Source organism: Tenrec ecaudatus, chromosome Y (genome assembly GCF_050624435.1).
Source record: "Tenrec ecaudatus isolate mTenEca1 chromosome Y, mTenEca1.hap1, whole genome shotgun sequence".
Lineage (NCBI taxonomy): Eukaryota > Metazoa > Chordata > Mammalia > Afrosoricida > Tenrecidae > Tenrec > Tenrec ecaudatus.
The window spans coordinates 3,950,576-3,975,296 of NC_134549.1; the positions used below are offsets into that span (position 1 = coordinate 3,950,576).

The window sequence follows — 24,721 nt, forward strand, 5'->3', positions numbered from 1 at the left end:
ATTGCTCTTACATTATTTATTTGTTTATTAACCATTTATTGCTGGCTCTTACAACTCTTCTTTAATTAAAAGATCATTTTATTGAGATTCTTACAGCTCTTATAACAATACATACATCAATTGTATCAAGGATGTTTGTACATATGTTGCCATTATTATTTTCTAAACATTTTAATACTTGAGCCCTTGTTATCAGCTTCTCTTTTTCCCTGCTTCCCCAAACCTCCCACCCTCGTGAACCCTTGATGAATTATAAATTATTATTATTTTCATATCTTATACTCTCTGCTGTCTCCCTTCACCCATGTTTCTGTTGTTTGTCCTCCTAGGGAGCTTATTTGTCAATCATGTGATCAGTTGCCCTTTTCTCCTCCTCCTCCCCCACTTCCCCTTACCCTCATGGTATTGCTACTCCCATTACTGTTCCTGTGGGATTTGTCTATCCTGGAGTAAGTGTGTCCAGAGCTATTATCACATGGTCCAGTCTAGCTGGATTTCTGATGTAAATCTGTGTTCATGATAGTGGGGGAAGCATAAAAAGAACTAGAAGAATGTGTGTTTCATCATTGCAATACTGCACCAAAGCTGACTCATCACTGCCTTGTGACCTTTCTGTGAGGGGATGTCCAACTGTCTACAAATGGGCTTTGGGTCTCCACTCTGACCCCCCTCATTCACATCAATATTATTGTTTGTTCTGCGTCCTCTGATTCCTGAGACTTTATGCTGTCAGCACCTCGTGATAACACAGCTTGGTATGTTTCTTCCATGTAGACTTTGTTGCTTCCCTGACTAGATGGTCACTTGTTTAAATTCAAGCCTTTAAGACTCTAGATGCTATATCTTTTGGTAACCAAGCACCAGCCGCTTCCTTCACCACATTTACTTATGCACCCATTTTTTATTCAGAGATTGCACAGAATGTCCGCTTGTTAGAATAAAGTGTTCTTGCATTAAGGGAGGATTTGAGTAAGGGCTCAATGTCCAACTGCTACCTAAATACTTAATATATAAATATATGTACATAGACCTATATCCCTATTGTTATATATTAATCTATTTACATATGCACCAACTCTACTTAGACCTCCATAAATGTCTTTAGCCTCCGAGTTCCTTCCTATGTTTCCTTGTACTTTCCTCTTGTCCCACTATCCTATTTGATCTTGATTCAGCTCTCAGTAATTCCTATTGGCTGCATTGCTTTTGATCAAACCCCATCAGGCATGCATTCTACATCCTCATTTCCATCAATTATTGTTTCCTTGTCCCTGGGTTTGTTGAATTTCCTCTATCATCCCCCCACCTCATCCTCTCCCATGTCTCCTGGAACCATTAGTCCTATGGGTTTCTCCTTAGGATTATAAACAATCCTGCCTATCCTATATAGATAGACATGGGTGGCAGGAGTCTATAAATTGTTCCAGGTTTGTCTGCTGACCCTTATGAATATTTTCTGGTGGGGGGTTTAATGAGCTGCCAAACCCTATACCCCAGTCAGAAGTCTCTTTTCAGCATTCCTTGGGGACTTCATTTCTTCACTCACCTTGATGCTCTGTGTGCTCCCTTCATGTTTGACCCCAGTGAGTCAGGGTCAAATGGGGCACAATTCTCACACTGTGCCTCTAGTACTGTCCCACTTAGCACTGTGGGTCAGTGAGGGGAGTGGATGTCTTATCTTATGGTGGGGTGGGACCTATGGTCCTCCTAACATTGCTATTATATCTGAAATAAACTTATATCATTTTCTGCCATAAACTGCATTTCTAATATTTACCCATTTCTTCTAGATTTTCTAATTTGTTGGAATAAAATTGTTCATAATATTATGTGATTTTTAAAAATCTCACTTCTTATTCATAAAATTTGTTTTCTTTTGTTGGGTTTGCCAGTGGTTTCTCAATTTTGTTAATGTTTTTGAAGAAAGAACTTACTGATTTTTCTATAGTATTTAAATTTTTCTGATTCATTTATTTCTGCCTTCATCTTCATTATTTCTTTTGTTCTAGTATCTAATGATTTGCTTTGCGGCACTTTTTCTGATTTCTGTAGTGAATGTGTTAAAGTGTTTCATTCTTTCTGACTTATTGATGTATGAAATTTTTGCTATAAACTGCCTTCTGAGTATCGCTTTTTCCATGTTCCAAAGGTTTTGATGTATTTTATTTTCATTATCATTTGTTTCAAGAATCTATTAATAGTGTTCTTTATTTCTTCAATTTCACTGTTGTTATTAAGTAATTTGTTCAATTTCCATGTGTTTGATGTTTTTGGACTTGTCATCCTATTGCTGCTTTCTAATTTTACAGATTTATGGTCTACATATATGGTTTGTATTAATTATTGCAATGTTTTAAAATTTATTGATGCTTACTTTATAAATTAAAATATTATAAATTCTAAAATAGCTACATGGGTGTTAGAGAGGAAAATGAAATAGAATAGAAACGGAGAGGAAAATTTTTATTAGGTGAAGTGTTCTATATAAATCTATGAGATCATTCGATTGATTGTGCTATTTAATTTTTATTTTCTTTTTAATTGATCAATCTTATTTAAAGTGATGTGTTGTAGTCTTCTAGTATTATGATCTACTTTTCTCTAAATTTCCTTAACAATTTGATGAATATATTTTGATGACCTTTCATTTGGTGCAATATATTAATCATGGTTATGGTTTCTTGTTTAATTAAAATTTTAATAACCACATATGACCTTATTTTTCTCTCATTACTTCATTATCCTCTCCAGTTTTCTTCCCACTGCTGTTAGTTTAATATATATTTCCATCCTTAATTTTCATGTTTATCTTTATATGCTGTTTCTTATAAACAGCATACTAAAGGTTTATGTGTTTTTACCCATTCTGATAGTCTTTGTCTTTTAAAGGATGAATTCAGTCTGTTTAATTCACTGTTATTGGTAAATGTGGCTTTCATATCACTTTTCCTGGTTTCAGTTTTCATGATGATTTTTTTTGTGTTGTGTTCTTTTAGCTTCTTGGTTGTCTTCTTGGTACTGTTTTGTTTTTTGTATTTTTAATCTCATTGTTTGTCTTACTTATATAGCTTTAATTTTAATTGCTTCGAAGTTTTAATGCTTTACCAGAGTGGAAGGCCTCCTCTTTCTCCCAAGATGTTGTGATACTACTGACAGAAGGAAGCAACAGGATTGAAATCTCCCCAAATCATGTCAAAAATTAAGTAAAAGGCCTGATAAAGTTGAGGAATGTTTAAGCAATAGGCCTGGGGGGCATGGCTAACAGAAGCAGAATATATGCTACCACTTCATATCTAAAAGGCCTTGCCTGGCCATATGGTTTTGTTCATGCAAAGTTGTGGAAACACAGTACTCTTAAGTTTAAAAGAGAATTTTACTGCATTGAAGGTGTTGTGTGGCTGTTACATTTGGGTCTTTCTACAAGTCTTAAACAGGCCAGATCTCAAACTATGTCACATATTTCCAGCATTTATTAACTGCAGGCTAGGTGTATTCTCCTCATCAGTTGGGGGTTTCAATCTGCTGATTTTCCTGTTAGTAACCCAGCTCATGTCAATGCTTAAAAGGAATTAATTGTGAGTCAAATGTTTCTGCGTCAACAACTTGCAGATTTTGACTCATGCTACAACTCTATAGGATAGAGCAGGGCTGACCCTTCTGAGACTTTAAAAGTTTCCATCAGCAGAGATCCTTGTCTTTCTCCCAAGGAACAGGTGGTGGGTGATATGTACTAACTTGCTGTTAGCTGCCCAAAGACCAAACAACTTTGCTTGTTTTTAACGAAATTCAATACCATCAAATCGATGCCAACCAGATCACGTAGTAATTCCTAAAGGGCAAGTCTAGAAATATTTACTGGAACCCACTGCCTCATCTTTCTCTGCTAAGGAGCTGGAGAGTTTGGATCCCATCCTGTTGCCAGCCAAAAGACAACAAACAGCACACAAAGTTCCTTAGTTCCACCTACACAGCTCCTTCACCCGCACAGCACCCTGCTCATTCTGGTTCTCAGTCTAGCTGTACTGACCAAAGTTACAGGTCAGCCCCAAATCCTGCCTGATGCGTCGGATACGTACGTTTATAACAGGACCCCGTCCGTCACGCCTGCGCCAAGAGAGCCAGTGGGCGGGTCAAGCAGTGACAACAACCATTGGCTCTTGAGGTTCGCAGCTGTGACGTCACCGCTGACGTCAAGCTGACGCACGCTGATTTCCATAGGGCAAGGCGGTCACAAGCACGCATTTTGGTGCGTCACACGGCGAGTGGAGCTCCTCTATTGCCAAGGCTCTGTTTCAGAAACTACTAAGGTCGCCCAGGAAGGAGCTGTGGAAGCTGCGACACTGCCTAGCCATTCCTAAAAATAAGGGTAATGCGGCTGCAGTTGACCAGCCATTCCCCCAGCCCCTGCGGGGTTGTACTCGCTCCCTCCTGTGGCTGAGCAGGAACTAACCTATTCCGCCCTCCGAACGCGCCTCTGAAATTTGAAGAGGACTTAGGAAGCTATCCTTGTCTCTCCTCATGGTACTTCGGGAGCAGGCTGCATTTTTTATCCAACCTACAGCAGGCTGGTGGTGCCCCCTGATTCGCGGCACACTGCCCTGGAACTTGGCGTCTTCCGTGAGCACCTGTAGGGGAACCTCAGGCTCTTGGCCCACAGGGCTTGGAGTTAATCCTTGGCAGGTGTGGGTAACTTACAAAGCTAACTATTGCAGTTGCCATTGGTTACTTCCTGCATCGTATTCTTTTATTTATAGTAAATCATTCAGTAGTGTTGAGAGTGTTCTTAATCCAAGATAGGAATAACTATGCATTCGCTATTGATTCCTACTTCATTACTTCCAGAAATCTTAAAAGATCATCCTCATATTGAGAGCAAAGGTATTCCCAGACCTGTGGAAGTAAGAGTATTTGGGGAAAGTTGGTCTCATGTTTTCGATAGTAGATGGCGACATAGTGTTCTAAACTTGCCGAGTCAGAACCTGCCTTATATAACTCCTTAAACACAGGTGTGATTCTTGCCTTTGGAGCCTCACTAAAGTCTTTAAAACGTCCGGTATGTTTAATGGCTTCATATAGCATTTTTCTAGGGATCTAAAAATACCTTAGATACTGAATCTGCGAGCGCCAAGAAATTATAAAAGCCATCCCGACCTTAACCTTGTCCCGAGCAATTTTGCAAGGGCAATGTCCCTGCAGGAAGAGGAAATAGGTGTAATCAAGAAATTAATGCCTACTTTTTGTATACTCTGATATACATTTTAACTACCATCTTAGTATTTAACTTTTTGGGCCACTGTAAGGTATATTCTTTCATACTCCCTTTGGAAAAGACTAGTTTCAATTCTGGAAGGGAATTATATTTAATGCCAAAGTGCTCCCTCCTTTCATGAGTTATTTCATAGAAAACCACACTAAGATAAGGAACCCAACTGAACTTGACATCCTTCTCTTTCTGTTATTGAATGGCAGTAGTGTGTTCCACCAACCCTGTGATTGGAGTATTCAGTTAAAAAAGGGAAGTTGGTCTTTGGTTATAAACTATAAAAATATGAATATGATTTCGCAACATTAACAGGGTAACAAGATTAGGTTTGTTTCTCATTTGCTGGTGGTGTACCGATTCAAACACCTATGGAAATGCCAAATCCTTAATGTAGAAATTCTCCTGTTCATTTGTTATAATTGTTTATAAAAGAAACTGAAGTGTATCATTTCTGAATAACTGTCAACATTGAGCATAGCCAGAATAGTAGCTATGCAAACATTAAAATGTTGGTGCACACCTATGGCGACTGATTGGAAAAGAAACATGCAACAAATTACTTAGTAGGATCAAAAGTAAGTAGCAGAGAGGATATGAAATCCTTTTTAAAAAATGATGGATTAATGTATGCTTTTATGTAGATATATACCATTATGCTAGAAAATGCAAAAACAAATGCTTTAGAGGACTGAACATACCTTTTGCAATGTACAACTTTAATCTTAATGAGTAAGCAAGTGATTTCAAAATCTTATTGTATTATTTAAATTTACATTTAAACTATTGTCCATGTACTTTATTTAGCCCTGCTTTCATTTTTTAATTGATCCATATTTTGAAACCCAAGTGCAGCCATCTTTTCCACAAACATGGCTCAAATCCAACAACTGCTATGCAAGAAGAATGATGAAACAGTCTATTTCTGAGGATGGTTGATAGCCTCAGAAACTGGATACCTTCTACTCTGGTCTATAATGTTTTGAGTTCAAAAGAACTTCATATCAATGGGTTTGTTACACATAATTAGTTAACATTTACCTGTTTTAATCAATTAGATAAGGGAGGTAAAAACAGGAGCAGAGGTAAGAATGAGAATGAATCTGAAAAAAGAGAGTTGGTGTTTAAAGAAAATGAGCAAGGTAAGAAAGGTTTGTTTGGGGGATTTAAAAGTTGATTTTGGTGGTTAAACACAAACTGGATCCTTATGATAATGTTGAGCAGTAGTTTCATGTTTCCATTTTTAAAATTTATTACCCTGCATTTCTCTATAGGTTGTCTTTAGGTAATCATTTCTTTGGTATTCTTAGTTTAGGATAGAGGAGTCATTCACTAGCAGATTAGGAAATACAGTAGAAAACATGAAACTAGAAAGTTTTACACTTGTCTTTTTTTTGCTGTAAGTAGTGTTATGCAGTAGAGTCTTGGTGTCACAATGAAAATTAGTGTCTCAAAACCACTAGCCATTCTACAGAATATAGAAAGATATGACTGGTTCCTATAAGGATTGTAGCTTTGGAAAGTGCTAGAATTTTTCTTATCATCAAAGAAATTTTACTGGGTGCTGTTGATGTAACATGTAAACTGTATTGAAATTTCCCCAATTGGTTGAAACATTAACACTTTTGTACAAAATGTAAGTGTCTATATAACACTTTAGTAATATTTTCCTGTCATATATAGCCACTGAGAAATATTGCAAATTTTGTTTGGGCTGAAAATGATTAATTGTAAGTCTTTGCCATTCCCACTTTCATCAGTAGGTAATTTTATTTGGGGGTAAATTTTCCCATTTCTTTTATTTTTTTCTGGTAGCTAAAAAGGTATTGGTGGGTAAGGAATCCCTACTTGGGACTAAAAGTCATTCACTTCTTTTTATCAACCCCACATTGTAGCCATTTAACTTACCTCTATAAATGGCATATATTCTCTTTGAAGTTACAACATTAGCGATTTGAGCAGCTAGTGTAACAGAAGAATCAGGCAATTCAGGCAGTTTATTAAAAATTAAATGTTGAACATTTTACCTATAAACAATGTCCTTGACTTACATTCTTAAAACATAACAGACCTTTGGATTAGTCACCAAGTCTATTAAACAAGATTTTATTAATAACTAAGTTGATTTCTAGTACCTCTAAAGTTTCTGGTGACAAGTAGAGCCAAATAGTGCTAAGCTTTGAATATGTATTTTATGGGTGAAAGAGCTATTTTGATATCCAAAGTAAAGCCCGGAGCCAAGAAAAACATAAAATAGTCAGTCTATTCAAGTGTTTATTCTAAGGCACAATATCCAGCCTGTCATGGTAGTAGTGGTACTTAATGACATTGGATAAATTACTTCATGTTTGTAGGCCTTTACTCAAAAATTCAGGGAGATTATGAGTAGGAGAGCCTGTAAAAATTGTGTGACAGATGAGTTCTCTGTTTAGAATATATGTCAGTTGGAAGCAGGATAGCTTTCAGAATATTTCAGCATTTCACTTGTTGGACTGTATGGGTGTGTGTGAATATATATAAATGTAAGTAATATGATGCATAAATTTTGGTCAGATTTTGGCAGTTTATATCTTTCTATGTTGGTTAACTGTCCCATTGTTTAACAAAAATTTGACAGTGTCTCACTCTATATTTGTCACTTAGAGTATGCTCAGCTAATGAAAATGTTAGGAAATGGACGATTAGAAGCGATGTGTTTTGATGGTGTAAAAAGGTTATGTCACATTAGAGGGAAATTGAGAAAAAAGGTAGGTATGGAAATTGGCTTAAATTAACCTAATTTTTAATGGTCCTTTTTTGATTTATATTGGCCAAAATTTTTGTTGTGTTTGAGTCCCCAAAATACTTAAAAAGAACAATGATTTACATCGTTTTGTAAAACAAGATCCTTTGTGAAAATCCGTTCATAAATTGTGTGTATCACTGACATTGTCATTCTCCCATGGTGTTTAACTTGAACCCCAATGAGTAAATAATTAGACTTAACCAATCTATAAAACAACCTGAATCTGAGCAAATAGTTAAACCCACCAACCCTACCCCCAGAAAAAAACAAAACCTGGGGAACCCTCTAAAAAGCTCTGATGTTGGATGTAATTCATGTTCCCTGATAAGAGTTTGGTTTGGGAGAACAGAATTGGGATGTTTAATTATGGACTGTGTAACATAAAATAATGAATTTCCTGAGTGCAAAAACTCTACCTTGGCATATAATGATAAACTCCACATTCCAGTAAGTTATATAGATTTATTCTTTCCAAATTTGATTTTTATTATCCTTTTTTCTAGTGTCTCAACTAATAGAAGATTTGAACTTTTATTTATATAAATGGGTGAGTGGATGAGTATGCTTATATAAACCTATGGCTCTTTCTGTACTGGATAACTGAATATTTTATGTATGATTTCTGATTTTAAAACTTATCCTCTCAGATAACCTTTTGTGGAATTTGGCAACTTGAGTAGTTTTAAAAATAATGTTATTTAATTTATGACCCAAAGTATAAAAAATTTAGGACCAAGTAGCAATTTTTATTAATATTACTGTTTTTCTTTAGTTCTTAATAGATACTCCACTCACAGTGAGTGATAATGCATGCATACTTAGTTTAATATTGCTCTTTATTTTATTTTAAATAAAATATGCATAAATTTGTTTAATAGGTTTGGATAAATACCTCAGACATTATATTGATTGGTCTATGAGACTATCAGGTAAAAATTACATTTAAGTTTACATTTCATGTTTGTAATTATCAATGTTTGAGATATTTGACCAGTTACAGTCAGTATACCTTCTCATTGTTTTGTCATCATGTCTGTATTAAGTTGTGTTTAAGACTAAGTCCTTGTATGCTCCTGTTAAGTATTTGGCTTCTAATTGATAGATTGGCAGTTTGAGTCTACTTAGAGCCATCTTCAACAAAAGACCTCATAAACTACTTGGGTTGGGGAAGCATGAGATTGCAACTGGGAATCCTATGGAGTTAAAGTCTACTCTGACACAGAAGATGTTGTTAGGAGTTATAATGATTTTGAAGGCAAATGATAAAGATTTTTATTTTGTTGTTCAAGACTGTAATATATATATATATATATATATATATATATATATATATATATATATATATATATATATATATATATATATATAAATATATATAAATATATATATATATATAAATCATTTTACTAGGGACTCATACAACTCATTTTACAATCCGTACATACATTATTTTTGTCCAGCACATTCGTACATACGTTGCTATCATCATTCTCAAAACACCAGCTTTCTATTTGAGCCCTTGGTATCAGCTCCTCATTTTCCCTTCTCTCCCCGCTACTCCTCTCCCTGAACCCTTGATAATTTATAAATAATTATTTTGTCACATCTTACCCAGTTCTCTGCTGTATGTCCTCCAGGGTTACATGTAGACCTTGTCATCTGTTTCCCCCTTCTCCCTCACCCACCCTCCACCTTCTCGATATTGCCACTCTCACCACTGTTCCTGAGGGGCTCGTCTGTCCTTGATTTCCATATTTCCATTTCCTATCCATGCCAGTGTACATCTCCCAGTCCAGCCAGTTATGTAAGATGGAATTGGGATCATAATAGCAGGGGGGAGGAAGGATTGAAGAACTAGAGGAAAATTGTATGTTTCATCGTTGCTACACTGCACTTTGACTGGTTCCTCACTTCCCCACAACCCTTCTACAAGGGGATGTCCAATTTCCCCCAGATGGGCCTGGGTCCCCACTTTGCACTCCCCATCATTCACAGTGCTATGTTTTGTTTTTTTTTTTGTCTTTGATGCCTGATACCTAATCTCTTTGATGCTTTGTCATCTTACAAGCTGGTGTGCATTTTGCATGTGGGCTTTCTTGATTTTCAGTTAGATGGCCCCTTGTTTATCTTCCAGCCTATGGGACCCCAGATTCTATATATTTTGACAACTGGGAACTATCAGCTTTCTTCACTGCATTTGCCCATGTACCAGCTTTGTCTTCAGTATTCGTTTTGGGGTAGGCTGGTGTGCTTCTTCCTTGTGGCTTTGTTGTTTCTTAGCTAGATGGCTGCTTGATTGTCTTCAAGCCGTTAAGACCCCTGATACTATATCATTTGATAGCTGTCCACCATCAGCTTTCTTCACAACTTTTGCTTATGCACCCACTTTGTCCTAAGTGATCTAGTTGGGACAGGCTGGTGTGCTTCTTCTATGTGGGTTTTGTTATCTCTCAGCTAGATAGCTGCTTGTTTATCTTCGGGTCTTTAAGACTTGGTAGCTGGGCACTATCAGCTTTCTTCACCACATTTGCTTGTGCACCCATTGTCTTCAGCGACTTCAGGTGCTATATCTTTTGGTAGCCGGGCACCATCAACTTTCTTGACCATATTTGCCTGTGCAGCCATTGTCATCAGCTATCATGCCAGGCAGGTGAGCATCTCAGACAAATTGTTAGAACAAAGTGTTCTTGTATTGCGGGAGCACTTGAGCAGGGGTCCACTGTCCATCTGTTTCCTTAATACTAAACCTATAAATATATGTACTTAGGTCTATTCCTCCCTTGTCATATATAAATATATTTACATCTTTATATGTCTGTATTTAAATCTCTATGACTACCCTTTGCCTCCTATTTCTTTCCTCTGTTTCTTTGTATTGTCCTCTTGTCCCACTATCATGTTCTGCCTTTGTTTGGGTTTTAGGAATTCCTCTTTATTTACATTACCCTTGATCCAGCCCTGAAGACCTCCCACACCCTTCTTGAGACTGATTTTGGATCACTTGTCCCTGGGCTTCTTAACACCCTCTTCCTTTCCCTTGCCACCCCTACCCCACGTACCCCCGGAACTGTCATCCCATTGTTCTCTCTTCTGGCTTGTTTATTCCACCTATCCCTTCCAGGTAGACATGTTATCACAAGATTGAGTACTATGAAGTAACAACAGAAAGTAAAACAACAAGTACAAAACAACATGCATACACTCATATATGTGTGAATAGTTCAGGGTCTGCTTGTTTTCCTTCACGGGTGCTTTCCAGTCATGTCTGATGGGGTGCCATACCCTGGCACCACCTCTATCCCTGGGGACTTCATTGGTCTGGTCCCTGCCGCTGCTCTGCTGGTGAGCTCATGGCAGGCACAGTTCCCATTGTGTGTCTCTAGTGTTGTCCCCAGTGGTGCTATGGGTCAATGAGGAACGCTGTGTCCCATGGTGGGGCCGGCCCTGCGGTTATCTCTGTGTATTGCTTTTCTGAGCAGGAACATTGTCCCCAGGGCTTGGTGAGCCAGGATGTGTGTCACTCTTTTTTTCCCCCTATGTCCCCTCGTTGACTCCTGTGTGCTCTGACCAGACCAGTCCCTCTTCCCCTCTTCTTTAACTGTAGCATCAGTGCTGTCCTCTGAAGGGACTTCTTCTTGTGGGGAGGGTGGTGCTGTCCACTTAGTTAGTAATGGGGCCGGCCCCTCAGGCCTCTCATCGATTTCCTGCTTCATGTCAGTGTGTTGCGTTCTTGTCTTGGAGGCTCCGGTTTGCAGTCTTGTCTCTCTTTCCCTGTGGAGACACAATCAATACCCTCCCCCTGTGTGGGTTAGTGTCCCGTTCCCCCGGCTACCCATACCTTTTTCCATCCTCCATTTTAATGGGCTAACATATGTATCCCATATGTATCCCTGAGTTTAAAGACAATAATATTTTTATTATTCTGAATAATTCCCACTTTTGGACAGCAGTATTTTGTGGGACTAAATATGAGAAAATTGGTCAATATTGCAATTTTCTCTTTTGATTAAATATGATAGAAAATGTGTAGTAAACTCTTAAGATTTGGATAAATAGCATGACATTCTATAAAGGCCAGTTCTGTTATGCTAGGTATTCTGAGGAGTTGATACCCAAATGGCAGTATTTTATGCAAGTTGTCATTTTTACTGACTTAGAGTAAAGAAAACAAAAAAGTAGTAATTTGATGTTATTTTCAAGGACTTAAATTACATACTTTTCATATGTACAAAGTTTTCTTAATACTTCATGCAAATACAAATGGTATGCAGCCCACGGTTTATTTGTTTTGTTATATCTTACATTACGTTGTTGAAAACTGGACATTACAAATAAGATTCTGATATGTGGAAATCAAGTTGATTTTCAAAAGATGGTAAGGGAGCCCAGGTATGCACGTGAGCAAAGAAGAGGACATTAAAAATTGGTGGTGTGGTGAAGAGGGAAACAAATGAACTCAACTGAGTTCCAAATCTAACACAAAACCTCAGCCAGGTTCATTAGAAAGATGACTTGGAGAAACTAAGGCTAGCTAACTATAAAAGGCTAGTGTGGGAAGATTTATAGGCCTGGGAATGAGTAAGGATGGAGTGTGGGGATGGAGTGGCTTCTTCAGGGTACTGTGCACCTCAGTTCATGAAGGCATGTTGGCTTTGGTCTTGATGGGAAAGGATTTAAAAAAAGAGAAATCAAGTTCATTTTCTTCCCAATTTTTTTGATGTTGTGGTTATTTAGTGACTTTTCTGGAATAGGTTGTTTTAGGTCTTTATTGTTATGACTATTTAGATTCTGTTTAATTAGCTCAGAAGTCTGGTCATGTTTGAGCCAAATTTTCCGTTACTGCCTAAATCCTGTAAGTCCCTTACCTTTGCATAAGTATTGTGCATGCTTCTGATATTCCAATAGGCTGTTGTAACTTTTAATTAGCCACAAGGTCAGCCAATAGTGAAAATTTAGAGCCTGAACCATAAAATCACCCATAGACATTGATATGGAATTCTACATTTGCCAAGAGTAACACTATTCCTCAGCTACTAAATTTCCCAACCAGTATCACCATTTCAAATAGGTATAAAATTAAACGGTTTGCACTCATTTATTTTTCTGTAAAATGAAAACCTCAGTGGATAAAATTAGTAGTGAGTGCACATTAGTGGCTGATAGTGGTAATTGCACATTGGTCAACAGATCTAGACCACTAGTTCCTTCAAGGGAGAAAGACAAAGCTTTCTACTCCTGCAAAGAGTTTCACCTTCAGAAACTCATACGGGTAGCTGACCCGAGAGGGTTTTTGTGAGGCAGAATTGACTCAGTGGTTGAGAGTTTGGCTTTTTGGTTTTTAAACTCTGAGTCACGTCTTATGAAGGAAAGCCCTGAAAGTAGAATTTATTCTTACTGAACTCCAGACATTTCTTTATGGCTATAACCTTCAGAACCACTAGTTATCTTCTCTCTGCCCATAATTGTGAGTTGTTTTTTTCATAGCTATTTGAAGAACAGGGAGAGGTGAATACAAGTATGACAAATTAAGGCAATGAAAAGTTCACTGTGCTTACTGAAATTTAACTTTAAAAGAAAAACTCCTTTCATGGTTGTAATAATTTAATTAAATTTTAGAATTCCTAAAGATTTGGTTTTGATGATTTTTGCTAGTGTTTTTTGGAGAGGGTTTTAAGAAGTCTTCTGTCTCAGAAACCCACAGGGACAGTTGTACCCCGCCCTTCATGGTTACTAAAGGTTGAAATTAACTCAATGGCAAAGAGTTTATTTTGGTTTTATTTCTATGGGATCATTTTCTCTTAATCTCTTTCTATGGACTTTATTATAGCCATGGTAATTTTTTCTTACATTCTTGGATAGAAAAATTGCAGGCTGTGTTTCTATATTGTTTTAATGCTGATTATCTACTTCGGTCTTGAAAACCCAAGAATTATTACATCATTTTCAAACAGAAATCAAGATTCTGAAAGCATGTGACAGCCCAAACCAACACTTTGATTCTTAAGATTAAATTTTGGGGAATATTCTGTATATTTCTATATTCTGTATTTCTATATTGTGCTTCTCAGAGTGACTCAGACCACCAGCAGCATCTGAAATATGTTAGAAATCCTAATAATTACTTCACCAAGATATTGGTTTTCACCACTTCTGCTTTTATTTAAGTGAAATAGGTGTGTCTTTTATAGTATTGATCACTATTCAATAAGCCTCTGTCTCTTTGGAGAGGTTAAAACAAGCATCAGCACATGTAATGAAATAGTGACTTTTTGTTTACCTTAAAAGTAATTGGAGAAACAATGATATTTTGGAATAATGCATTTTGAAACTAATTTGTCTGTTTTAAGGATAAGAAGGATGATGTAATTTAAAAGTATAATGCAGATGAAGCCAGAAGTTTGAAAGCTGATGGAGAACTTCCAGAGCATGGTAATTGGATTCATTATACTCTTCTGTCACATAATAATGTTATTGACTATTAGTGTTTAGGTCATTGGTTCTCAACCTTCCTAATGCCAAGACCTTTTAATTACAGTTCCTCGTGTTGTGGTGACGTCCCCCAAGCATAAAATTATATTCATTGCTACTTCATAACTGTAATTTTGTTACTGTTATGAATTAGGCAACTCCTGTGAAAGGGTTGTTGGACCCCCCAAAAGGGGTGGGGCCCACAGGTTGAGAACAGCTGGTTTAAGTGAAGGAATTGTTTGTTTCACATGTTTTTGTGAGGGCTTTCTTAGGCGACAAACTCCATACTTGTATCGGGGGAAATACACCAGTTACTTTTTGTTTTGTTATTTTTTTGCTACTTCTAAAAGAATTGCCAGTTTTCAACTCAACAAAGGAAGTAATACTAAAGTTGAGTCTCAGAGTAAGCTGTTCAGTTTATTATACAGTATTGTATCACAGATGATTTCATAAAAGATTTTTTAATGCAAAAGGAATACATTATTGCTACATGAAAGGTGAAAAGATAAAAATACATCTCTCATAATTCTGTCAAACAGGAAATTCCTTGCAGATATTTAAAAACCCAAGTGAAAGTATTTACTAGCATTTAATAAATGCTAGTATATTTATAAATATCAATATTATTAGTTTACATTTTTGCTTAGAAATAACTTTGATTTTTACTAAGTCTACTTTGTAAGTCTAGCTAACTGTTGAGCTGAATATTAGTTGTTGGCACATGCTTCTTTATAAAACAAACTTGATGTAAAAAGAGCTTCTTGAATTCCCATTGTATCGGGATTGCAATATTGAAGGCATGTGTGAACAAAATGTTTGAATGATACGCGAAAGACCAAAAGAAGGTGTAAAGTCACTATCAAAAAGAATTGTGGACTTGGAGCCATTTCAGAAGGTACCTTGTGATCAAACATAGATGACTGGAGGACTGCCAAGCTGTACTGTAAACAACTGTTAACAGTAATTGACAGAATATACCAAGTGAATGGATCAGTAAATAAATGCAGCAATAAAAGTACTTATTTACCTATGTCACGAATGCTGCCTAGAAGATAATCCTTATTTTTAAAGACAGGTTACCCAGTAGAAGGCAAAAATATAGAGGATAGGTGTTTAATTGGCTTCAAAAGATCTCTATAAGCATTTTAAATCTAAGATACCTCTTTGAAGACTATGGTGTGTTTGACCTAGGCTGTCGTATTTATAGTTGCCTCATACGTATGTGAAACCTGGACGTATTAAATACTGAATAAGGAAGATAAAATACTTGATGCATTCAAATTTGGTAACAGTGATGAATCATTTTGTGGGAGCTCTTACAGATTTTTGTAACAATCCATAATACAGTTAGACGAAGCATAATTTTACAATGCCTACTACCATCAGTATCAAAACATTTTCTTTCTCCTTGAACTCAACATCAATTCCCTTTTATCCCCTCCCTTTGCCACCAAACCCTCCAGTAGCCCTTATTATTATTTATAATAATAATAATAATAATTACTCTTATTGCCATACCTTCATCCAATGTATTGGTACACCTGCAATTCTTTTATTTGTTCTGCTTCCGTGGGGTTCTACATTCATCATTGCTATCAGCTACCTGTTTCCCCAGCCTCCCTTCCTATATATTTGGTGAACCACCGCTCCCGTTACTGTTTTTCTGAATGGTTATCTATCTCCAAGAATAATTTTATTACTCAGTCACATTATTTTTTGCATTGCTACCATGCATTTTACTAGATAATTCACTATTTTAATCGTGAATATATAGTGAATATACTTGTACCTTCAGCTAAAATCAATGAAATGGATACCTTTGGTCCTAGAGATGATGATGAAATCCAGTTTGATATACTGGAGATGATGATGCCGACATTGATGAGGTAAGTGTTTGAATTTTGTACTCTCACTTGTAAAATATCTACAGAACGCTGTTGAGTAATTAAATTAAGATTACACTTGAGATTCATATTTATGTTATATACATATTAGGTCTTTTTAAAAAACATTTTATTAGGGGCTCATACAACTTTTATCACAATCCATACATATACATATATCAATTGTATAAAGCACATCTGTACATTCTTTGCCCTAATCATTTTCTTTTTTTACATTTTTTAGGGGCTCATACAACTCTTATCACAATCCACACATATACATATATCAATTGTATAAAGCACATCCATACATTCTTTGCCCTAATCACTCTCAAAGCATTTGCTCTCCACCTAAGCTCTCTGCATCAGGTCCTCTTTTTTTCCCCCTCCCTCCCCGCTCCCCCTCCCTCATGAGCCCTGGATAATTTATAGATTGTTATTTTGTCATATCTTGCCCTATCCGTAGTCTACCTTCCCCCCTTCTCTGCCGTCCCTCTCCCAGGGAAGAGGTCACATGTAGATCCTTGTAATCAGTTCCCCCTTTCCAACCCCCTCACCCTACACTCTCCCAGCATCGCCCCTCACACCCTTGGTCCTGAAGGTATCATCCACCCTGGATTCCCTGTGCCTCCAGCCCTCATATGTACCAGTGTACAGCCTCTGCCCTATCCAGCCCTGCAAGGTAGAATTCGGATCATGGTAGTTGGGGGGAGGAAGCATCCAGGATCTGGGGGAAAGCTGTGTTCTTCATCGGTACTACCTCGCACCCTGACTGACCCATCTCCTCCCCTAAACCCCTCTATGAGTGCTCATGAGTGAGGGGGGAGCTTGTAATCAGTTCCCCCTTTTCAACACTCCATATTAGGTCTTAAGATTATGTACATGAGGTTCTTGTATTTGAATACTCACTATTCAGAAACTTGTTATACTGCTTTTACTTTGTAATCTTGAAAAGACTCCTTGAGAAGATCCGTATTCACTTTCATAATGAATGCTGGGCACTGCACTGTAATTCCCATGTGAAAGCCTTGTTAAGATGGGCCTCTAGGCTGTTTCCAAGGTGCTTAAAATGATTACATTATTTGTCAGCCGTCACAGTGTTCACACTTGGTTTGGTGTTGATTCCCACTTGTGACCACTTCAGAGTTAAGTGGCTTTTTCTAATAATCTAAAATGTGGAGACTCATAAATGAATTACAGATACCTCACTATTCTTGTGCTGTGCTGTGTTTAAATAAGATTTAACCTGATTATTTTTTAGTATTTTTTTGTTGTCCCTTTTTAAAGGAAGGGTGATGGAATACTCTTAAATCTGACTGAGGCTTCAGTTTAGGAGCCACTGGAATATGTAAATAAAACTAATAACATTGAGTGTTTGATTTTTGATACCAAGCTAAAATATGGGAATGCTTACCCTAGTTCATGTCAAGAGTGCATGCCATGTGATTATCAGGACGTTAGAAAAATATCTGAAAGTCTAAGCTGTGTATCACAAACTTAAATGGTCAGAAAGATTAACAGACTTCAGAATGAAAGTCTTACATGCCCACCACCGAGATGCCACATGTAATTTACTGTAAATGATTTACCATATATGCTCGTGTATAAGCCGAGTTTTTCAGCACAAAAAATGTGCTGAAAAACCGGAGTTCATCTTTTACACAAGTCAGTGGTACCCCAGCTAGTTGTAACATCTTGCAGGTAATTGTTGTTTCTCCACTGTTCATTCAAAGCCCTGCTGACACTGCAGGGCTTTGAATGTTTGTTTACTCACATCTAACCAATCAGAGCCGTCCTGTGACGTGGACGGCTCAAGTTTGCAGAAGCACCCATAGTGATTCACTCACGCCAGCAGCTGAATTGGTAAGGATGTGTCTGTAGCTGTGCTCCATCTCTCCCCTCTGGTCTCTGTGTTAATTCGCATCCTGCATTTCCCACCCTAGGCTTATTCTCGAGTCAATCAGTATTTCTGGGTTCCCAGGTAATAATTAGGTACCTCGGCTTATACTCAGGTTGGCTTATTTTCAAGTATATATGGTATTATGTGTATTCTTAATTGCTCCATTGTGTATTTCCAAACTGTTTTTTAACTTATGTCATCAGGTAAAACATTAAGGATATACTTCCAATTGATAAATGCACTGGAGAGTTTCTAAAGTCTACTACCATTTTTCTCTGTACATTTCAAAGCTTATTTAAAAATAGAAAATGGATGCTGTTTAGCATCTTTATCTGGAAGACTCTGAGTGAGAGGATTCTCATGACTAACCTTAATACTGACAATAGAATTAACTATAGTTTCCTGTGTTGTGAATCTAAAATGTAATTTAAGGGAAGATCCAAACATTTTGTTGGCTGAGGTCTGGCGGAAGTCCTCAGAAAAGTTAGGAACCTAATGAGACTATCCGCATGACTCTGAAGGCTGCCTTCACATAACAGAATGTAGGCCGAGCATCTCTGTGTAGGGTTAGCCTTGTCCTCAGGTTAGTGGGGAGTCCAGTTGATGGGGAAAGAGATGGGACAGACAATAGTTATTAAAGGAAACAGAGCTTTCCTGAACATTTTATAAGCATTTGTTAGTTTTAGCACCTGAAAACCCTACATTTCCCTCAAGATGCTTCTCCAGATGGCTCACAGTTGAGTCAATTTGCTTGTCATTTATAAGCAAATTGACTCAAAACAATTTGATACTTTAGGAAACTGGCCAGTCATGAAAATATACCTTGGTTACATTTTTTTACAGTGTGCTAAATTTTTCATACTCATTTTGGTCAATCTTTGTCCATTAATAGTTCTCTGGCTCCTTAACTTTCTCCTGTTTTTTGCTATTTGTTGACCATTATTTTATGTAGTTGATTTTTAAAAGAAATACCCTACTCTGGGAAAATGATCATAATTTTTTAGCAACTCTGTTCATTAGCTATGAGAGCACTTTAATATATTTCATAATTCTGGTTGTGATTGTTGGTTGCTGTTGTTACATTTTTAAAAATCTTTTTATTGGGGCTCATAAGGCTCTTATCACAGTCTGTACATATATCAATTGAGCAAAGCACCCTTATACATTCGTTGCACTCATCATTCTCATAATTCACCTTCCACTTGGGTTCCTGGAATCAGCTTGGTTTCCCTTTTCCCCCCCATCCGCCTCCCTCCCCGAACCCACCCCTGGTCCCTTGATAGTTTATAAATAATTATTATATCTTATCTTACACTCCCCGGCGTCTCCCCTCACCCGCCTCCCCTTTGCCCATCTCCCAGAGAGGAGGTTACACATAGATCTCCGAGATCGGTTCTCCCTTTCTACACACCCTTCCCTCCTGGTGTCACCACTCCCACCGCTGGTGTTGAGGGGTTCGTCTGTCCTAGATTCCCTGTGCCTCCAGATCCCAACTGCACCGCTGTACATCCTCTGGTATAACCAGGTCTGTAAGGCAAGGTAGAATTGGGGTCATGATAATTGGGAGGGGAGGAAGCGTTCAGGAACTAGAGGAAGGTTTTGATTTTCATTGTTGCTACACTGAACCCTGAGTGGCCCATCTCCTCCACACTACCCCTCTGGAAGGGATGTCCAGCTGTCTACAGATGGGCATTGGGTCCCCATCACACACTCCCCCTCTTTCACAGAGATGTGATTCTCACCACCACCCCACCTTTGTTGTTGGAGACCTGGTCTCCTCTGTCCTTTACGGGCACCTATGTTGGTGTGCTGCTTACATGTGGGCTTGCTTGCTTCTGGGCTAGATGGCTGCTTGTTTGCTTTCAAGCTTTTAAGTCCCCAGACACTATATCTCTCAGTAGCCGGGCACCATCAGCCTTCTTCACCACACTTGCTTATGCACACTTTCGTCTTCAGCGATTATGTGAGGAAGGTGATCACACAATGATTGTTTTTGTTCCTTTGTGTCTGCTACACGGTCCATTCAACACCTTGTATTCGCTTAGGCCGTGTGCTTCTTCTCTGTGGGCTTTGTTGCTTCTGAGCTAGATGGCCGCTTATTTGCCTTCAAGCCTTTAAGACCCCAGACGCTATATCTTTTTGATAGCCGGGCACCATCAGCTTTTTTCACCACGTTTGCTTACACACACGTCTGTCTTCAGTGATCATGTCGGGAAGATGGGTATCCTGCAATGACTGTTTAGCAGGGCGAGGTGCTATTGTATTGGGGGATTATGCATGAGGAGGCCCAATGTCCATCTGCTACCCTACTACTGAACCTATATATATATGCATATAAGTCTACTGCCCCCATAATCATAAATATATATACATATGTACATGTCTGTATTTAGGCTTCTCTGTATGCACTTTGCCTCCTACTCCTTTCCTCTATTTTCTTTCGCTTTCCTCCTGACCCATTACCATGTTTAGCCTTCATTCTGGTTTCAGTAATTCCTCTCAGTTACCTTGCTTTTGGTCACTCCCTACCAATCCTTCCCTCCCTCCTCTGGTTTTGAACCACTCTCTGTTCCCTTGTCCCTGTGTTGGGCGACACTTTCTCCCTTCCCCTACCTCCCACGCTCTCAAGTCACTACAGGACCGTTGGTCCTGTTGTTTTCTTCTCTCATTATTTGTCCAACCTATCTTGTCTAGGTGGACCTGCTGACAGAGTAATATGTGCATACAAATGCATATGACTTTGACTGCGCCCAAGTGGCACATAAGAACATGGCTTTGACAGAAGCAACATCGACACGCTAATAAGCAGAAAAGCCACTAACATACAAAATTTACAAGGTAAAAAACAAAACAAATTAAAAAAAAGTCAAAACAAAAAGATAGCAAATATTAAAAGAAAAATTGCTAGTAGTTCAAGGTCAGTTCGTTGGCCTTTAGGAGTGTTTTCTAGGTGTAGCTTGTGAGTCCCCACGTCCTGGTCCGGAGGTCCCTCGGGATCCCTTTGCTCTGCTTCCTCCACGGCTCCATTGCACGCCCCCAGTGTTTGCCTCAGTGTGGCGGGGTCAGCTCAGTCACACATCCCCCACTGTGTCTCAGGTGCTGTCCCGTGTAGGGCCATGTGTTGGTGCAGGATGTCGCATCTCGTAGTGTGGCCAGCTGAATGGTCCTCTCTGTATGATGGGCCCTTCTAGCTGGTCTCTCGACCTTGGGCTTGGTGGACCCAGGTGTACTCCACTACGTCCTTTCTCCTTCCTTTGTTTCAGCTTCCTTCTGGATGTGGTGTGGTGGGTCAGTTCCTTTCCCACTCCAGACGATCTATTTTTGTTTTCTGTGGTATTCCCTTCGAGTGTGGGGGTTGGCCTAATTCTGTTTTGGGCCAGTGTGTCGTCCAGCCTCTTTGTGTAGACCTCTGTACTTTGCGTTGCCCTCCTTGTTTGGTGTGTCGTGGTGGGGTCCGTATGCATGTTCCAGATCTGTGGGGACACAACCGATACTCTCCCCTGGGTGGGTTAGTACCCTGTTTCTCCCCCCCCCCCCCATACCATCCATTCGGATTCTCCCCCTCCCGGGTCTCCCTCTCCCTGCCACACTACCCCTTCTTTATGCTGGGCTCTCATGTACCTCCCTAAGTGTGGCCTGCCCTCCCTCCAACTATCTATGATTCCCACCGTTTATTGTGGGATGGATGTTTATTCTTCTATTTCTGTCATTCTGATTGTACTTACCTCAGGGGACTCATGTTGTACCTGTCCCTTTGGGTCTGGCTTACCTTGCTTAACATAATTCCTTCCAGTTCTTCCCATGAAATAATGTGTTTCATGTGCTCATCGGTGCTTTTCAGTGCTCCATTGTGTATGTGCCACAGTTTGCTAATCCACTCGTCTATCGATGGAAACTTAGGCTGCTTCCAAGTCTTTGCTATTGTGAATTGTGCCGCAATAAACATTGGAGCGCATATGACGACTGGTCGTGTTGTATTTGCTGCTTCAACCGGGTATATGCCCAGTAGAGGGATGGCTGGGTCATAAGGTAGATCAATTTCCATTTTCTTTAGTTATCGCCAGATTGCTTTCCACAGTGGCTGTACAAATCTGCATGACCACCAGCCCCTCCAACACTTGCTGCTCTCTGATTTACTGATCTGGGCTATCCTCAAGGGTGTTAGGTGGTATCTCATGGTTGTTTTGATTTGCATTTCTCTTATGGCAAGGGAATTTGAGCACTTTCTCATATGTTTATTGGCCATATTGATCTCCTCTCTAGTGAAAGTTCTCAATTCTTTTGCCCACTTCCTTAGGGGGTTAACTGTTTTCCTCTTTTTGCAGGTCACGATGGTGTTGTAGATTTTAGTAATTAGCTCTTTGTCTGATGTGTCATTACTAAAAATCTTCTCCCCATCTGTGGGTTGCCTTGTCACCCTCTTGGCGAAGTCTTTCGAGGTACACAGGTGTTTTATTTTTATTAGATCCCATTTGTCGATTTCCAGTTTACCTGTGTGTGTCCCCTTCCCTGTTGCAGTGAGTCTTGTGCTCCCTGGGCCAGTGCTCTGAGATTAGTCCCGATTCCCTCCTTAATGGTCCTGATGGTTTGGGGTTTGACTTCTAGATCTGTGATCCACCTTGAGTGTATTCTTGTCATGGGGTGAGGTAAACGTCTTGTTTCATCTTTCTACATGTGGATATCCATTGTTTCCAGCACCACTTATTAAAGAGGGCATCTGCTTCCCACTTGACGTTTTTGGGACCCTTGTTGAAGATCAGTTGTCTATATGCTGATGATTTTACTCCTGGGCTTTCTATTCTTTTCCACTGGTCTGAGTGTCTATCATTGTGCCAGTACCATGCTGTTTTGACCACTGTAGCTGTGTAGTAGGCATTAAAATCAGGTAGGGCGAGTCCTCCAATTGTGTCCTTCTTCTTGAGGAGTTCTCTGCTAATTCTGGGTTTCTTCCCTCTCCATATGAAGTTGGTGGTCAGTTTTTCCAATTCTTTGAAGAAGGTTGATGGTAATTGGACTGGTATATCATTGAACTTGTAGAGTGCTTTAAGAAGAACTGTCATCTTTACTATGTTCAGCCTACCTAACCATGAGCATGGGAGGGCCATCCATTTGTGAAGGTCACTTTTGGTTTCCTGTAATAGGGTTTTATAATTATGCTTATAAAGGTCTTTAGTATTTTTTGTTAAATATATTCCTAGGTATTTCGGTTTGTTCTTGGCTACTGTGAAGGGTACTTCCCTCTTAATCGCCTCTTCCATGGCCCTGTCCGATGTGTATAGAAAATTTACCGACTTTGTTTATTTATCTTGTATCCGGCTACTCTTCGTATTCCTCTATGGCTGTAAGTACTCTAGCTGTGGAGTTTTGGGGGTCTTCAATGTATAGGATCATGTCATCTGCAAATAGCGATAGTTTCACCTCCTCCTCTCCCAACTGGATCCCTTTGATATCCTTCCGCTGTCTTATGTTGTTAGCCAGAACCTCCAAAACGATATTGAATAGAAGAGGGGACAGGGGGCATCCTTGACTTGTACCCTTTTTCAGTGGGATTGTTCTTGTCTTTTCTCCATTGACTATGATGTTGGCTGTTGGTCTTTCATAGATAGCTTGTATGAGCTTGAGGAACTTACCTTCCAATCCTATCTTCATGAGTGTTTTGATTAGGAATGGGTGCTGGATGTTGTCAAATGCTTTTTCTGCATCTATGGATATTATCATATGGTTTTTATCATTTTTCTTCTAGATGTGGTGTATGATATTGATGGATTTTCGGATGTTAAACCATCCCTGCATCGCTGGGATGAATCCTACCTGGTCGTGGTGGATGATATGTTTCATGTACCTTTGTATTCTATTGGCCAATATTTTGTTAAGGATTTTTGCATCTATGTCATTAGAGATATTGGTCTATAATTCTCTACACCTGTTGGGAGTTTGCCCTGTTTGGGTATCAAAGTAATGCTGGCTTCGTAAAATGAGTTTGGGAGCTTGCCATTCTTTTCTATGTTATGGAATACTTTGTGGAGGATCGGTGTCAGCTCTTCCCTGAATGTTTGGTAAAATTCTGCTGTGTAGCCATCTGGCCCTGGGACCTTTTTCCTTGGTAGGTTTTTGATGACACTCTCTATTTCTTCCTTCGCTGTGGGTTTGTTCAGGTTCTTGACCTCTGTCTCAGAAAATCTAGGGAGAGATTGTTTTTCTAAATATTTATCCATGTCTTCCAGGTTTCTGAATTCATTAGAATACAAACCTTCATAGTACTTTATGATTATCCTTTTTATCTCATTGGGGTCTGTTGTTATTGCCCCCGATTCATCCCTCATCCTGGCTATTGATGTTTGCTCCTTTCTATCTTTGGTAAGCTTTGCCAGAGGAGTGCCAATTTTATTAATTCATTCATAAAACCAGCTTCTAGTTGCGTTAAT

At 38.8% G+C, this 24,721-nt stretch overlaps 1 pseudogene; it reads left to right on the top strand.

Moving 5' to 3' along the window:
• Positions 1-4,805: 4,805 nt before the first annotated feature.
• Positions 4,806-17,692, top strand: LOC142435636 (eukaryotic translation initiation factor 1A, X-chromosomal-like; annotated as a pseudogene).
• The last annotated feature ends 7,029 nt before the right edge of the window (positions 17,693-24,721 follow it).